The sequence below is a fragment of the Amborella trichopoda genome, chromosome 3, assembly GCF_054954075.1.
Source record: "Amborella trichopoda isolate Santa Cruz 75 chromosome 3, AtrichopodaSantaCruz75HAP2 v2.0, whole genome shotgun sequence".
NCBI lineage: Eukaryota > Viridiplantae > Streptophyta > Magnoliopsida > Amborellales > Amborellaceae > Amborella > Amborella trichopoda.
The window spans coordinates 40869681-40885689 of record NC_142338.1 but is presented as its reverse complement, the minus strand read 5'-3'; the positions used below and the strand labels follow the sequence as shown (position 1 = coordinate 40885689).

The 16009-nt window shown below is 34.1% G+C and overlaps 1 long non-coding RNA gene across 1 annotated transcript; it reads right to left on the bottom strand.

Annotated features, from left to right (window-relative positions):
* Window positions 1-10714: 10714 nt before the first annotated feature.
* Window positions 10715-11974, bottom strand: LOC148782881 (uncharacterized). Its single transcript, XR_016052199.1, has 2 exons — window positions 11636-11974; window positions 10715-10948 (listed from the first exon to the last, which is right to left on the bottom strand). It is a non-coding gene; the product is annotated as an uncharacterized LOC148782881 (long non-coding RNA).
* Window positions 11975-16009: the final 4035 nt, after the last annotated feature.

The following is a 16009-nucleotide window of genomic DNA, read 5'->3' as shown; positions in this document are numbered from 1 at the left end:
TCCTATTAGAATTAAAGAAAACAAAAAAAGGCATGCTAAAGACTGATATTGTTTTTTATATTTTTTATATAAAGAAAATAAAGACTAAAACCCTTAAACAATAAAAAAAAGAAATTGAGGGATAGTGGCACAAGTAGTGGAAAACTTTGATACTGGTTTTGTTTTTTAATCAAGAAGGAGATATATAAATAAAAATAGATAAGAGAGGCAACGCCTTATTGCAAACTTTGATAGAAATAGATAGAGACAAAGCCTTATTGAGTTCTTATAGGAATTATGAGAGAGAGAGAGAGAGCCTTTTTCCTTCTTCTTCTTTTTTTTTAAAAAAAAGAGAGAGAGGAGAACGGAAGGTGATCAGATGATAGAACTACCTTATTAGACCCCTCCTACACAAGTGACTCCTACGAAGAAGAGATGAAAAATAATACTATTAGGATGCCTAGGAGACTTATTCAGACTTACATACCCACTGGGTATGATGCAATCTACCCCAATAGTCACCTTGAGCAGGTCATTGCAATAGACTCACTTCCTTTAGGAACATGATTAAGGATACTCGAGTTTTTTAGATTAATGCACCAAGAGAAACGATCCCAATCAAGAGAAAATTTGTTTCAAAACTCTCTTGCTTCATTAGAATGTTAGGGGTGCAATTTATAGGCCTCAAGAGGAATCGTTCCTATCTCCTTTACATCATGGTCAGTAAAAAGTAAATAAATCGTACAAAGCATCCTATTTACATCCTATCAAAGAAAAATTAAAGGTACTGTAACAACTTTACATTACCTTAGAAACACTAATGAACATTAAAAACTAATGAAAAGTAAAAGTTAATGAATAAAACTTTACATTATATTAACAAAGTAGATAAGAATCTCTATATGTCACCTTCAAAGCTTTATATCTTCGTCAAAGTGATTCTTCATATAGCTGGATGCATATATAGTCTTGTAGATGATTTGGACAAATTTCTTTAATATTTTTCCAGCAGGTTGCCTTCTTTTGGCAATTTTCTCTAACATGCTTGGATGGGTTGTGACCACACAAATATCTCTCAGTGAACATAAACCTTGATGCAATTTTACTTCTATTTTCTATAGATTTTAATAACCCATACAATTAATAGAGAATTTTAAACAAATCTTCTTTCTTCATATTTGGAAATCTGATATTGCCATATTTGTTTGCAAATTTTACTTGTTCTAGAACAAAAGAATAAAGAAAGAGAGTTTTAGATGACTGATAAAGAATTAGGATTTTGGAAGTAATATATGGATTTTCAGGGTCATCAGAAACAAAAAAATTTGGAATAAAAATTCTGAGGCTAAGGCTGAAGAGTATCTAGGACGAATCGTTTTAATTTAAGAAGTAAAACACTCACCAGATTCACTTTCAAGCTCAGAAATAGGAATCTGGTTGTTCAATAGAGAATTTAGCTAATGTGTTTCTTTATCTTTGTAGTTATCGAGGTTCTTCCCAAATTCTCTACTCTTCTTTATCCATCTCTTTCGCATGGTCCTTAAATCCTAGCAGATATTTTAAATTTTTTTCAGATGACTCGTTATCTTTCTTTTCGTTTTTAGTTTGAATCCACCAAAATAACTTTAGATCTTGAAGAACTAAAGTTCTTCAAGATCTAAACTCATTATCACTGATTCGGCACGATCCATGATGTTTCGAGACTTCATTTTGTGATAAATTTTGTCCATTTTGGTTTCCATTTGAGCATGTTCCAATTTTTATTTTTTTTTGATAGAATTTGAAAGTTTTATTGATCAGGAACTAAAAGAAATTATAGAGTCAGAGACTAAAATCTCAGATAAAGTGGTTCCCCCTTTGACAAGAGAATCTGCCAAACCGTTAGCCTCATATAAGACATGAACAAAGGAGCAAAGGAGAGGTCTAGTTAAGTCCAAAATTTCCAACAAAAGAGACCGGAGCTCCCAGAGTGGTTTTTGCTCCAACTTACACTACTTTATGAAATTAAGAGAATCACCTTCTACCATACAAGGTGAGCCAAAATTTCTAGCAGTGAACAATTTCAGCCCATGAAGAAGAACCATCATCTCCACGCAATTAGCAGTTTTAACACCCAAAGGTCCAGCATAAGAAAAAATCACTACTCCATTCCAATCTCTCACCACACTTCCAAATCCAGTAGGACCCGAGTTTCTTATAGAACTCCCATCAAAATTTAATTTGAGAACCCCAACCAAAGGTGGTGTCCATCTCTCCTGAGGCCTGCAAGTAAAAGGTTTCAATTTAAGGATGTTTGAAAAATTCCTTCTCACATCCATAACAAGAATATCTTTACCTACTTCGTTAATAGAGCAAGAAAGCCAGACGGAATGTAAGATCTTATCCAACACACAGCCCACAAACAAATTGATCCCATCGAACACCCTTTTATTTCTCTCCTTCCAAACCTCTCACAGAATAATGCCTCTTGAAATTTGTCAGCACCAAGTGGTGGGTGCCATTGAACTGTTATTTTTTAAATAATCCCTTGTACAGCCGCAGGCATTATCAAGAACTTCCCAATTGAACAAAAGACCAATGCCAAATTTGTAGTGTAAAAGGACAATGCAAGAACAAATGGGCCCATGTTTCAATGTCATTCTTGCATAACAAACATATATTTGGCAAAATCTTACCTCATTTGATGAGATTATCAACCGTGATCACCTTATCTTGCAAGGCTAGCCACACAAAAGCTTTGACCATGGGTGGTACAGGCCATTTCCACCTTGCTGCAATTTCTGGCATAGACCATCTCCATCGGTCATGAAAGAGCAAATTATATATAGGTTTAACCAAAAAAACTCCATCAGAAGCGTGCTCCCAAATTACTTCATCAGAAGCAGTTTGCGGGATATAGACTTCTTGTAAGAGGGCAAGCAGTTGAATATATTCCTAAAAAACCACTTCTGAGATTCTATTATAAGGAAGAACAATATTCTAATCAACCTGATTTCCCCTTAAGATAAATATGTCAGATACAACAGCATCATAATTTTCCGTACGTTGGTAAACCAACAGAAACACATGCTTAAGTGCGGTGTCACCATGCCATTTATGATGCCAAAAGGAAATATTTTACCCACTTCCCAAATTCCATCCAATATCCATATGAATCAAATTCTTACAAGAAATAATAGATCTCTAACAATAAGACAGTCCCCTTGTACTACTTCTTAAACCAGCCCACATATGAAAACTGTCTACTCCATACTTGGCAATGATGACTTGATATCATAGCTGCTCTTTGAAGTTAGGACTGTGTCACCACCATTTACATAACAATGCTTGGTTAACTAATGAAATCCTTCTTAAGCCAGTCCACCTTCTCTCAAAGGAGTGCACCCTATCCTATCAAAGTAGGAGGAATTTTTTGGAATTATCAAAGGATCCCCATAAGAAGTTGCGCATCAATGTTTCGATTGTTTTTGCCACCCGAGGGGGAATCATGAGCAACGACATTTGGTAGATTGACAATTAGATAAACATGCTTTTTGATGTGATTAATTTCATAAATGCGTAATGCTTTTTTATATACTCTTCCATGCATATTTACACTTATTTCATTCCTACGTGAAACGTACGCAACCCAAGTAGTTGTATATTATGCATGAAGGGGATCTCACTTATTTTTTTGCATGTATTGTATTCTTTTCCAATTTTGTGCAACTAACTTTTAATTTTATCATGTTTTACTCTTTTGATTATTGTAATTGTCTAACTTTATTTCTTGCGATTAATGTCTTTCTTAATAAGTCCTAATGTACCTTACCTATCTTATAAATTTGTCCTTCTGTTTTTTAACTCTCTCAGCTTATTACTATCTCCACGCCTTGTTTTCTTTCCCTCCCTATATTTTTGCCCTTTTATTTTTGAAATTGTTTCCAAGGCTCGCTATTTATTACTATTAATGTCTCTCCCTTAAATAACTCCCACTTCCATATCTCTCTCTACCTTATATGTTACCCTTTTTATGAATATTACCTTAAAGACTGATCATATCGCATAAGAGTTCTTTTTATCAAGAGTCCTATTGCTGAACCTATGTATTCTAATATTTTTTTTTATATCTCAATGACCTTTACGTGTTTTTGTGATGGTTGGATGATGAATTCTATAGCTTCCAATTTTCTATAAATGACTCGGATTTTAAATTTGTTGTGTTCCATTTTTTTATTTTCGATTTATTTTTGTTTTGCTAAATTTTTATGTGGAATAATTTTTTTGAATGATTGTGTCTTTAGTGAAATATATGAGTACTAAATTTTTAATATTTATAATATCATTCAACCATGAACAGCACATATGCTAGCATTAGACATATTTCATATATTTGCCATATTTGCAGAATATTATATGTTTTCTTAATATTTGGTCTCATATTATGAAAAGCTATTTCATTTCTCTGCATTTGTTTACTTTTTCTTCTCATTTTCATTTTGTGCGTTGCGTGTATATGCATTTATGGATTATTCATCAAAACAAAGAAAAATTTTATATAAGGTTCCATCTTTAAAATGTAGAATTAATGATGTACCTCTAAAATCTATCGAAAATGGTTGTTTTAATGTTGAAAAACCCTCTAATTGATCATCTTGACATCAAGATGTATGAATTTGAAAAAAAAAAAAAAAAACGATTTTGAGTTAAGACATAGTGCATCTTGCAACATGTTATCTAGACCGTCTATTTTTGAGATTTTCATATGTTTGTAGATCTATTTGATTTTAACCATTTTGGAGTTTAGAATTTTATAATTAGATTTGAAAATAGATTTTGAGATAATGGTAAGAATTTTTTATACCAAAAGTCACATGTTATGATAAAATTTGAAGGTGTTAGAACAATAGATCAAGATAAGTGTTTGATCAAAATAAGTGTTAGAACACTATTTAAGGATTTGTTGTCAATAAATTTTTTTTTTTAACGAAATTATCCTATTGTTTATACGAGCTTTATTTATAACAAAATTATCCTATTGTTTATGCGAGCTTTATTGATAATTAGTCTCTTGAATAATTTCAAATTTTTTTCATTATGTAAAATTTGAAGCTTTAGTCTCATCTAGCTTTTTCTAACTGTCTCACATCTCAAAATACTATCAAGATATCACCTTCTATGACATCAAAATATAAAGTCCATAAATATGTTTTTTGATATTTAATTTCATTTATATCTTTATTAGCACATCTCTTTGTTTTTAGACTCCCAACACCTTTCTTTTTTTTGGGTTACTTCCAACACCTTACTATATAAATTTCCCTAAAATTTAATTATTTATTATACCATGAAGTCTAAGGATCATTATGTTATAAGTATTTTTCTTGTTTGGTTTTTTATAATTTTGGATAATAAATTCACATTTTCCATTAGATGCTTGCTGCGCTGTATACACGTGCAAAGAAAGTTTTTTTTACTAGTTAATTTTAGCTAAGATAGCCTATTTCAGGTAAAATTAATTGCCATTCATATATGCAATAATGCTATGTAATTAAACCCATGGATTATATAGCTCCGAACAAATCATACATTGTATCCCTCGGTAAATTTTCGTATCTTAAAATTTAATCATAAAACCCGCTCGACCTTGGCAGAGCTAAAAAAGGCCAAAAAAAAGAAGTGAAACAATTTCTTTCTCCCACGGCAGCATACAATCTATTTGTCCTAGAGGGTAAAAGTCAACTTAGGCGTATCTTTAGGATCTCAAATTTTGGGGATGTAACCTTTGGAACCAATGATCAATTGAAGAAAAAAACGAACTCATTTTAATCAGTTTGAAATATATACTGTCCCGTAATTGAACATGGACCTTTTGGAGGGCAAATGTAAGTGTCGAAGAACTTGATATAAAATTTTCTTTTTTATAAAATGACCATCTATTGATTGCTTGATGAATTCCAAATTTTCAAGAAAAAAATGCTCTTAAGTAGCTGAGGGAATGTATATTATAAAAGATTGTATACCATGAAACCATTTATTTTTTGGAAAAGTACATGATGAGATCATTTACCTTTGGTACAAGGTTCTCACAATTAGTCTTGACCATTGGATATGAAATTGGATGGTTGCATTAATTTTATTGACCAAGTTCATAGTTTAAAAGAAATTTTTTCGAACTTTGTGACACACCTAAGCTATCAGATTTCACATCGGATGGTTGTAAGTAATTGTGACCTCCATGTACTAAAGGTAAATAGTCTTATTATATACAATCCCTATTTTTTTAATACAAAGAAGGTCTCGATTATTAGATGAAAATGTGTCACAATATTCGCTAAATTTTATTTCCAATCAAAGATATATTCTCAACGACTCGATTACAAATCTAATGGCCAATGATGATTGTGACCTCTTTGTATAAAAACAATTGCTTTATCGCGTACATTTTCATATTATAAACATATGATATTCTCTACCCACAAAATTCACATGTACTCTACACATGCTTAAAAATTTAACGTCCTAGGATTGACTAGAGGTCGTATGATTTTTGGGTGAGATCTAAATATTTGGAATTCCCATTTACTTGTTCTTAATACTTTTTGAGTGACAAAAAAATCTTCCGAGGGGTCGTTTCGTTCCTTTGGATTACCAGAAAATAGTTTTTCAAGGAGATTGCCGATTTGCCCCTTTTCGGAGCAAAATCTAGGTGGAAATTGTGAAATCAAAATCTCTATTTTGAGCCCAAATTATAGTGTTATTATTTTGCTTCCCAAAAGTAAAAAATTGAGTTTCCTATCAAACTACCTCATAGAGCCAAACAAAAAAATTAAAATGAGCACAAAGGGCAATATCCGCCCTCTTTAGCTCTCCATGCCCCCCAAACACAATACAAAACAAAACACTGTCTCATAATACTTGTATATATGTTTCTCATCTCTCTCTGTTTCTCCCTATTCATAGAAATATTTATCTACTACCATCTTGCTCTAGTTATTTCCTTCTCTCTCTATCTCTACTATGTTTTCCTTTGTAGAGATAGAAATGTATTTTTTTACTTTGGCATTTGATTTGTTAGGTTAACGCCTAAAATGAGATCTAGCCCATTACCATTGGTGGATTTGGGAGAGCCCTGTCGTGGTTTTTTTAAGCTTCTGTCGGGTGCATGGAATTACTGCTGCCAAATGCGGAGCTGGTTTCCTTCTCTCTCATTTTCTTTGGTTCCTTTTTCTTCCCTGCTTGTATTTTCTCATCTTCTCTGGCTCTCTTTGGACCGTTTTTGTTTTGTTTTTGGGGCTCTGCCACCGGCCTGTACGCCCCCATGTACAGCAGCCGTTTTGTATGGGTGCCATCGCAGTGTACGTTGCATGTCACTTCAACCCCTGTCCATATGGTGATCGTTGAAGGGTTGGTGTGGATGTATTTGGGCGTGCTTAGTCGCTGTTCTTGGGGCTTCGTTTGTGATGCTTCATCTCTTGCTGTAGGGAGTATGTCTTGCATTCCCCTGCTACTTCCTCTGTAATTTCGGAGCTCTCCTCATTATCTAATGAAATTTATTTTTAACAGTTTAAAAACAAAGAAAAAAAAAAAAGTCAAATATGAAATTTGGCATGTGTATACATCTAACCCACTCGTATCAAAATAAAATATTAAAAATTTTTATCAAAAAATAAAATAACAAAATACCCTTGAAATATCTATAAAGATAATTTGATCAAATTATTATTTTTATTTTATTTAGGTGGCACACGCCACAAAATTTGAAGTTAATCAAATTTGTAAAGAAAGTTTAAATTTAAAAACTATCAAGACTATTTGATAAATTTTAGATAGACTATAAAACTTCGCTCATTGAGTATTTTTTTATAAAAAAATTTTTTTTAAATAATATTTTCCATAGATCCAAACGAGACACAAAATCTCTAGTCCAAGAGTACTTTGTGGTGTGGTCCGCCTGGTTCTTATAATATGCGAGATAGACATTCCAGTAGCTACAGGTATGGTCAGCCACACGCGCTTAGTTGGTGGACGGTCCTTTTACCTTGCGGAGTTGCCGTTCTTTTTACTTATTTCCTGTGTTCACAAATTTTTTTATTTTTGTGATACATGGCTTATGGGCCCAGACAGGAGTGTTACTTTTCTTAACTTTCATTCGAAATCGTCTCTCACATCACATGGTCTCCGAAATGGCAGACACTATCCATTGCCATTAAGCATGTGGACTTTCTGTTTTGCCCCGCAAGGCCGTTCATTAAGCAAATGGACTTTCTGTTTTGCCCCGCAAGGCCGTTGGAAGTTGAATGCTCTCTCTCTCTCTTAATCATCATACACAACAACAAGCCAATCACTCTCTTTCTCTCTCCCCTCTACATGCATCATACACATGCATGACCATGCAAACATGCACTCTCTCTCTCTATTGTATTTTGTTGAAGTTCCTATAAGGCCTAAGTTTTATGAAATCAAAATAAATCATCACCTCAAATCCTCATCTGGAGAGCATTTTAAGCAATGAAAATCTGGCTCTAAAATTTAAAAAATAGTACATATCTTATTGATCTATAGACATTTTAAGGGTGAAATGAACGGTTTAGATAATTTGTTACAATATATACTATTTTTAGAGTTTGAAATCTTTTTCTTTCTTTTTTGACAACCACAATGTTCAAGCCAAGACGATTGATGTATAGTTTTCTAATATTTGAATTGCAATTTTTGCTGAGTGGAGGTATGAGGCTTTACTTATTTTGATGGGCTATTAAACCAATTTCAAATTTCAAAATAATATTTCTTTTGTACTATAGCGCTCTAGAAAGTAAAGAAAATCATTCTTAAATATTGGTGGTGTTTTTCAAGATTGTTTGGTAATACTGTGCTTTCCTATGCGGGACCGATTGCTAATGCTATAGCTAATTTTGCGAAACTTTACGCTTTATTTAGGGGTTTGGAACTTTTCAAAGAGAGGAATTTGAGTAGCACGTATTTGATTGAAAGATACTTTTTGAATGTCATCCATTGGTATAGAAATGAGTACAAGGTACCCTGGGTACTTCGATCTTTATAGTTGTAGGTGATAGATGCTTCTGCGTGTTTTTTTCTATCTTTTTCATGTTTACCGTGAAGCTAATAGTATTGCTGATGCCTTAACCAAGGGTAGTTTTTCTGTTGTTGTTTTTACTACTTCGGCTGATGTAATTTCCTTTTAATTCTTTATAAATTTTTGAAGATTGGTAAAAAAAAAATCATTCTTAAATATATGATATACATGTGTTTTTAAGACCCAATGGGGAAAGTGTATGTAAAGCACACGAAATGTCTCGCATCGGCGCATGAGGCACCTTTACCAACGGACATCTGCGGTATTTTGGAATGCATTGGTAGTTGTCGTATGGCACCATTTCATGAGGCCCCACGAACGATTTTGGGTACCCGATGAGAGACCACGAATCATTGTGACTTTCGGTAAGTATTATGAATTTTTTTTTTGGAAAAAGTTTTTTTATGTTCGCTACAACATAGAAGTCCTATTCTCTCCCTACCATCCAGCTCTTTATTTTTTTTCAAGAGAGTTACTCACCGTTTGATTTTAGATCCGACGTCTTAAAGTTTTTTATTTTTAGTTTTTTTAATATGAAATTTGGTTCGTGCTATCTTCTCATTGGAACGCACCTATAAAAAATATTAATAATAATTTTTTGATAAAAAATAATTACCAAAATACTCCTTAAAACTTTTAGGGGTATTTTTGTTATTTTACTTTATTGAAAATATTTTTTTTATATTTTTCGTTAGTACGAGTTTAATAGAGGAATGGACGTCCAAATTTTGGTGTCAAAATAGTTTATAGAAAAAACTTTTTAAAAAAAATAGTGTAGAAACATGATATTGTGATTGGAGCAATCTTAACCCTCCATTAAAAAATGGACGGTTGGATAAAGGGAGGATAGAACTTCTACTTGTAGAGGGAACATAGAAAGCTTTTCTTTTTTTCTCTAATAAAAGAGTGACTCTACTGTTCCGAATCACGTAAAACTTGTATATTTGTATGGGCAAGATACTATTTATAATTCTATGCTTCCTTGTATTTATGCCACAATTCCCATATCTTATTTCCTTTGGTGAAGTCATGGCCAATGCCAAAAGCCCTGGTCCAAACTTCTCTGTTATCTTAGTCATTGCAGCGGCCTAAATATTGTATTACGATAGCAATCCATTCAGGCTTGAACACGGAATGATTGAAATTTCAACTTTTTCACCTGAGAAGAATTATTTTATTTTGTCCCTTCTCACCCACCAATTTCCAACACTCAGTGCCTCTCTCTTTTTGGAATGTTCGGCATTCTCCCACCCTACACATCAAAGGTATTGTTGAGAAACTGTTAATGGAACCTTAGAGAGGACAAATGGCGCTCTCTAACTGTCCACTGACCACATATGATGGTTTCGGAAGCTGGTTTTACCAAACTACAATACGAAATATTGTTATTGCAGAAGTTGGTAAAACCCCTCTTCTTTTTCTTTTTTTTTTTCTCTTTTTTTTTTTTTCCTCTAACATCAACATTCCTATTTTTTGGGATTGTATACAATGAGATTATTTACCTTTGATTAAAGAACGTCACAATTACTAACAACCATTCAATATGAAATTTGATAGTTTGAGTATGTCACAAATTTCAAAAAAATTTCTTTTGAAGTTTGAGCTTGGTCAACAGAATAAATGAAGCTTTCAAATTTCACATCAAACGGTTAAAATTAATTGTGACTAAAAGATAAATAGCTTCATTGTATACTTCTTCCTCGTCTTTTCCATTGTCTTCACAATTTTTTATTTCATTTACCCCCACCCCATTCCTCAAACCAACATTCACTTTTGCTTGGTAGGTTTCTCTTGGTGTCAATTATTGCAATTGTTTTGGAGCTAGCCGCCTGCCTTATCTTTTGTGGACCTGCGAATGAATTAAAAGGAGTTGGGGTCCATTCTTGGGCTCACCTGCAAAAGTCAAAAAGAATGGAAAAAGCATTTGACACTCTTTATCAATGTACTTGCTTTTCAGGAGACGATCCTTTCACGTAGAAAAAGAAAGGGCGTACGCGCTTTTAAAAAGGTTGGCTTTTTTATGAGTATGCTTTTAGATTTTTTTTAGAACGAAAACAAGAACTATCCTTTTAATAAGGAAAACCGGTGAGCATACCTATCCAAGCAAGAGATTGAGGGGGAGAGTGATTCAAAATTGAAACTGGGGCAATTTAAATGGCAAGTTTAACGAGAATTTGGCGACTATTGCTAAAAAGGTATTAGATACCAACTTGGGCAAGAGAAATTTGAGTATAACTATAATTAGAACCTCCGTGCCACTTGGAGAATGAAAAAAATGATTGTGTTCTAAAAGGGATAAAAGGAAGTCTTGACGGTTCTAGGGTTCTCAGTAACCCTTAGCTTGCGGAATTGGGAATCCCAAATACTGGGATTCCATCCAAAATTGTGTACATGATTGGTTAAATGCAAAGTAGAATAATACAACTATAAATCATGTGGAAGAAATAAATCAAACATAAAAGACACACTACAACAAATCACTATTAACGTGGTTCACCCCATAGGGCTACATCCACGGCCTCGACAAGTAGAAATCCACTATCACAATAAAGATTATAGTATTAGGTTACAAGATAATACCTATCTCTAAACATCAGTAAAAGACTATCACCGATCTTCCCTTTTAAACTCGTTCTCCAAGCTAAGCAACATCGTCGATCAATCCCTACTTTGCCACCGTAATACTGCTATCGGAAAGATAACCTCGAGAGTAACTGGAAAAATTTTTTTCTCTCTCTCTCTCTCTTAAAGTGGAAGTTTTACTAACGCAAAACTCATGGGAATATTCTCTCTTTCGGAGGTCATATATCTCTCTCTTGGAGACCAATCTCTATCTTGGAGATCCCTTCCCATAACCCCAAAAGCGGTGACTCTCAAAATGATGGATATTATGTCTTGCTTAGCCCTCTTTTCAAGGAATTACTTGGGCTTCTTTCTTGTTCACCAAGAAAACCCTTTTTTTCTTTTCCCATAATACCCTCAATTTTGTAAATGAATGTAGGTGTGGTTATTTTGACTATCACCAAACTTAACAATGGTTCTAAAGTTGAAATGCCACAACAACGATAAGCACTATCAATTTCAAGCAAGAAAAGAAGACCCCATCTAACTATTTCTAGTCAAAAGCCTCAACCACTTATCATAGTCAGATCATATGATTAAAAAAAAAAAAAAGGAGGAAAAGAGAAAATAAAAGAAAAAAAGAAAATAAAAGGTCTGTTGGGTTGAAAATCCAAAAGGAAATTTGAAAGTTGGAAAATAGGCCACCAAGCTAAAAATCCAAAAGAAACCCTATAAGAGTCCTGAAAAAAATAAAAATCAAAAAATAAAAAGTAAATCCAAAAACTAAGGATGCTTACAAATCCAAAAGGACAAATTTTTCCAAAAGTCAAAGAAAATGGGGATCCATATCAAATAGGTGCTACAAGTTCTAAGTCCGGAGGAATCGGTTTAATAGATCATAGTTAAGGAATTCTCTTAGTGAATCTTAAAGACCTTAGCCATCTGAAGTTCAAAGGGCTGCTGGTGGATGAACAAAATTGGAAGTCGAAGGAGATTCTACGTACCGATGGCGATATCCCACATTCTCTAAGACACTGGTTTGTTTGAAAAATTCGAAGAAGTCTCTTTTGGGTTGCAACATAAGATCTATTGTTGAAAGATGGCGTAGTTGATAATTCCTCACCTTGTCAGTCGGAATCAAGGTTGACCAAGTTCATAGGTCCAATAAATGGGTGACAAGTGGTTCAACCGTAAGACCCACACATATTTTTAAAAATAGAAAATGGTTTTTCCAAAATCTCTTTTCACCGCCCCTTTCAAAATATATCTTAAAAGAAACAATTAAAAATTAATTAAAGTTGCGTGTCTTGTGCTTTCAAAAAATTTATTTTCTTTATTAAAATAATAACCAATTAGTTACTATTTCAAAATTTCTCCCTTTTAAAAAATTTCGATAACAAAGGAGTTGGAGGGTTGGTCTAAGATTTCTTGATCAAGATGCAATCTAGTGCCAGGAGATGAGCACAAAATATTGGTGATGGAAGAGTCTAAATTCAAGACCCAAGAGAATTGGTTGAATTAGAGAACTATCATCCCAAACCATTCCAATTAAAATGGTAATTTGAGACATGGTTCTAAAAAAACCCAGAAAGGGAGTGGGAATTATTGAGAGTGGCCAAGTTTAAAATTCAAGAATTCAGAAATTCAAGAATTAAGAAATTGATAGCCTCATATTAAATGGCATGTCCAGAAAATCTAGTTCGGAGTCTGATCGCAGCTTGTGTGAAGAAATACCCCAAGACGAGCTCATATCAACTGGTATGCCGTCTGACCATTTGATCTTATAGAAGATATGATTGAAGAAATATTGTAGGTGTTTACTTCTTTTTCGCTCACCTGATCCGTGAAAAACAAGGTATGACAAAGAGGGTTAATTGTAGACACCCAATTTGGAATTGATTATTTTTCCAAAGTTCCTAAGCCCCACAGACTATGATAACCTAGTAGACTGTAGTCCACCATAGCCTATAATTCATAACCAGTCTGGACAAATCTATACCAATAGACCGAGCTATAGAAACCTAGGAAAACTTGATATAGACACCAAAAAATTGGTCAAAATTGAATCAAACTACCGTTTAAAGGTTTAGGAGGTAGACTAGCTCAATCTTATGAAAAATCTAGGCGAAATTGGTTTAAATGACGTGAGGCCCGTCTATTATATGATATTTTTGACATACTTGTATCCCCTGGATGAATAATAACGGAGGCAGTCATAACCCAGTCCCGCAGGTACAAAAAATGCCGATGGACCAATCTGTAGCTTTGGATGCCCTAATGACACGTCAAACGTGACGAATAACCAAATAGACTTTATCAAAAAAAGTGTCAAATCGGCCTCAAAATACATGAGAGGGTAGCTTTGGATGCCCTAATGACATGCATAAAGTTTTGTCGCAATTTGACAAGTTTTAAACTAATCAGGATGAAACTCGGTTTTCAATTCCAGTTCTTATCATGCTGAAAATTGACCTTATAATTACATCCCTATTATCGGGGCTTTAGATGAATACCAGACCACTTCCATTAGATCAAGAATATCAAAAAACCACCAGATACCAATTTTCTGCTCAATCCTACTTACCATGACCATTCTAAGCCTTATTTATCATAAATGAGTGGGTTTTACACTATTCTTGTGTAGCCTCGGTAAACCAGTTTTTAATTTCGAGATGAATTTTTAATAGCCATAACTTACATGTTTCAAAGCCAATTTCTCTCAAATTCGGACACGATCAAGATCTCACCGAGCCGCTCGTTTTGATATATGGTATGCTTCATGACATTGCCCTAAATAGGAGAACTTTTAGAGAGAATTTGGAGAAACATCTCATTGTTCAAGAGGTTATATCTTGAGATCCCGATATCAGATCATCGCAAATATGGGTCTGTTGCGACCGCGCTTCCTAGGGATTCAATTCGATATAGAATTTACACATGATCGGAGCACAAAAGACGCTTAATTTTGAGGTTAAAGAAGGCAAGTTTTTTGGTCGCTAGAATCCCATTTTCCAACGACCTCCTTAATTTGGAAAGTGCTTAAACGACGACTAAATCGGACGGTTTTGATTGTAAAATGATCGTGAGAGAGTCTTCTTCAATGTGTGATAAAAAAGAAGGCTCAAAATGAGACAGATCGTTTTACATCGGTGATCCAAAATTCAAAATTTTATGAACTTGACCAGATTTTGGGATCGACTTTGAAACTCTGAATCAAGCCAATTTATAGACATCAAAATGTTTGTGCTGATGCAAGCAGCAGTTCCACGGTATTTGATCACCCAAATTGTCACCGAAAGGATCCGAAAAAACTCCCGAGGCATAGCAATGGCATGAGGCCCTCCAAGAGGGATGATTGTGTCATTCCGTGAAAAGTGTCAATGGGTATATTGGTCATTTTGGACGAAATCGGGATTTTATTTTAATTCATTTAATCGTATATTTTTAAGCAATTTTGGTGAGTTTTGAGCATCCACCCATGTTTCATGGATGCTCTATATAAGCAAATCAAGTCATTTTGTAATAGAGTTTTGAAAATCTTTGGAAATCAATCAATATTTGAGCTCTTGGTCTTGATTTTAACCCACTTCCAAACTCAAGATAGAGGAGAGAGAAACATTTGCCTAAAGAGAGATTACCCTGGGAACTTTCTAGTCCCAATCCTCGGTTCCAAACCCCAAACTTCCTACTTCCTAGTCTCTATACTACCCTAGTCTCTTCATCACACTACACCAACCTAATCCCCACATAACACTACACCACCCTAGTCCCTACATCACCTGTAGACACCCCCATGAGATTATGGCTAAGGGAACTTCTAAAAACCTTAAGTTTGGTCTTAAAGGACCACACAAATCCGAGTAGACCATCAGAAACCTAGACCCAATTTAATTACTCTATAATTACCCAAATCCTATCTCATCATAAAGTAGAGCTCGAGATCTTTCCAACGGTCCAAGAATTTTCTGAATGAAACCTACGGATAAAAGATATAACAAATAACAATTTATCCCTGTGAGACCCAAGTGTCGAGTCGTGGGCCGGCCAGTAACGTGGCCCAGTAGGCCCATACATGGCTTGATAATGCAGACGCAGCCTCAATAGATTTTATGATGTAATAAAGGTGTTTTCTTAAATTAGATAATGCTCAAACTCCAAGATAAATCCACAAATTTCCAAAAAAATCATCAATTGAGTCTTATAAATACCCCCTCTCCCTAACCCAAAAGGAGGACGAAAGAGAGACTAAAAAAAATAAAGAAATCCCTTAGAAATTTCATAAATTAGAAAACTTACCCAAAAATACCAAAAAATAGGAAAAAAAACCCTTTAGAAAATTACTAAAAAAATAGGGAAATTCCCAAAAAATCAAAAAAAATCTCAAAATTCATA